Raw genomic sequence first — 2,977 nt, forward strand, 5'->3', positions numbered from 1 at the left:
AACAATCTCAATCTCTTCTCCATCTATCAGGATGCTGCCAATTGGCTCAGGGGCGAGAATCTTTGTTTTCTTGATATTGAGCTTTAATCCATATTGAAGGAAACCCTCAGGGTCCCTGAGCCACAGTGGATCCCCATGAGCCAGAATCCACCTTAGGGCCCAAGAAAGACCCTACCACTCCCAGGTGGGCTTTTGTCTGATTCGAGCTGCTGTTAAAATGTGGGAACGCTTTTGTGGGCAAAAGCATTCTTCTACACTTCCTGGCCCTGGAAGGACCCCTACACTGCCCTGACTGCAGTGTAAGTGGAGGAACTCATTCTGGCCGCCAGGGACAAAGGACCCTACTCCAGCTGAGACCATCCTCTGTTCTAATTGGCCAGTGCCTGGACCTTCTCTTATGGGTTCAGACCTGAGTCATAGCTGACTCTCCGGAAGGTTTTCAGAGGCTGTAATTGCAGGCGAGGAGGATGTTCTTCTTTCGCCCACAGAGCAGCTGATGGTTCCAAACCACCTGCTTTTGGGCATCTTGTCACTAAAACCCTAAAACAGTGCCATCCAGCTTATACGAATCACGGTGACTCTGAAGGACAGACCCAAACTGCCCCCTGGGGCTTCCCAGATGGTAAATCTTTACGAGTGTGGCTTGTTACAGCCTTCTCTGGAGCAGTTTTTTTCTTTTTTAAAAAAATTATTGCTGTTGTTATGTGCCATCGAATTGCCTGCCACTCATCACAACCCTGTGTACAACAGCCCTAAACCCTGCTCTATCCTGTGCCAATTGTATTATCTCTCACACACCTACCCCCATTACCCCAGTCACTGAATCAATCCACCTCATTGAGGGTCTTCCTCTCTTGCATGGTCCCTCTCCAAGGACTGCCCAAAGTATGTCAGAGAAAGCCTCAGAATCCTTGCCTCCAAGGAGCATCCTGGTTTCACCTTCTCCGGGACAAACCTGTTCATTCCCCTACTAGATTATGGTATATTCCACACTCTTCTCCAGCACCACAGCTCAAAGGAATCAATTCTTCTTCTACCCTTCCTAGTCATTGTCCAACTCTCTGATGCATAACAAGTGATTGTAAAGACCATGGCCTGTATCAGGCACACCTTAGTCTCCAGAGTGACACCATTGCTTTTCAGTACTTTGGAGAGGTCCCTAACAGCAGACGTTCCTATCACAATACGTCTTTTAATTTCCTGGCTGCTGGTACAGAGAGTGTTGACTGTGGAGCCAAGCAAACGAAAACTGTTGACAATCTCAATCTCTTCACCATCTATCATGATGCTGTCAATCAGCCCAGTGGTGAGAATCTTTGTTTTCTTGATGTTGAGCTTCAATCCATATTGAAGGTTACAGTCCTTGACCCTCTGCAGCAAGTGCTTCAGGTCCTCCTCAGTTTCAGCAAGCAGGGCTGTGTCATCTGCATAAGGCAGATTGTTGATGAGTCTACCTCCAATCCTGATGCCACATTCCTCCTCATAGAGCCCAGCCTCCCGGATAATGTGTTCCACATACAGATTAAAAAGGTATGGAAATAGGACAAATTCCTGGCATACATCCTTCCCCATTTTGAACCATGCAGTGTTTCCCTGCTCTGTTCTGATGACTGCCTCTTAATCCAAGTATAGGTTTCACATTAGCACGATCAAGTGTTCTGGGATTACCATTCTTCTCAGAGTCAATCACGGTTTGATGTGATCCACACAGTCAAAAGCCTTTCCATAGTCAATGAAGCACAAATACACACTCCTCTGGTACTCTCAGCTTTCAGCCAAGATCCATCTAACATTAGCTACAATGTCCCTAGTACCACGACCCCTTCTAAACCCAGCCTGGACTTCTGACAGTTCTCTGTTGATGTACTGTTCCTGTCATTTTTGGATAATCTTCAGAAGAACCTTGCTTGCATGTGATATTAATGATATTGTTTGATAATTTCCACATTCTGTCAGATCACCTTTCTTTGGAATGGAAACAAATACAGTTCTCTTTCTAGTTTATTTACAAAATTAGAATACATTATTTTTCAGACCAGATTCTTCCAATTTCCCTCACCCCTCCATCAAATTGTATAGCCCTGTGATTAATGCCCTGACACATCTTCATCCCTCTGCTTCCACTCCCCCCATCTTCATACTCATTCTACAATAACGATTTTATACAATATTTGTCCTTGTGGGACTGAGTCAGTTCACTCAGCATAACGCTCTCCAGTCCCTCCCAAGCTAGGTAATAATTTACAAAGCATTGCTCCTGTGTGCCAGGTTAGGGTTAGGGTATTCCATTGTGTGAATGTACCATAATTTCTCAATCCATTTATTTGTGTTTGGACATCCGGGCTGTTCTTATGTTCTTGCAATGGTGAATAATGCTGCTATGAACATTGGTGTACAAGTTTCTGTTCTCACTTCCACAGGTGAACCACTGATCTTTTGATTAACAGCCCAAACCGTGGGCATCGACTCACCTGGCCTCAGTCTCTCCACCTGCGAATGCGGACACTTACACATCACAGCAGTAGGAATGCCCGCACCTCCTGCTCCCTGGTTCTCTCTGGGAGAAAGCCATCATCCCACCTCCCTTCCCTCGTGATGAAGCCCCTCAGTGGGTCTGTCTTTCCCCTGGCTGTGTACAGTTACACACTTCGGCTGAGAGAGGATGGAAGACGTGTACTGATCAAGGACTTTTGCTAAGATCACGAAACGGGGTCTGTGACCTTTAGAGCAAGCCACAATAACCACCTCTTTGCCAATCTGGATGCCTTTTATTTCCTGCTCTTGTCGTATTGCCCTAGCAAGTACTTCCAATACAATATTGACTAGAAGTAGTGATAATGGGCATCCTTGTCTGGTCCCAGTTTGCAAGGAAAATATTTTTTTTTTAATTTAGGTTGTTTATTTTTCATTTCAATGAACATCTACAGAGATTTTGGGATTCCATTCATTCATTGTTGCACCCTTCTCCCCGCAAAAA

This window comes from Elephantulus edwardii, unplaced genomic scaffold, assembly GCF_000299155.1.
Source record: "Elephantulus edwardii isolate Elephantulus edwardi_28Jun2011 unplaced genomic scaffold, EleEdw1.0 scaffold00002, whole genome shotgun sequence".
NCBI classification, from domain to species: Eukaryota; Metazoa; Chordata; class Mammalia; order Macroscelidea; family Macroscelididae; genus Elephantulus; species Elephantulus edwardii.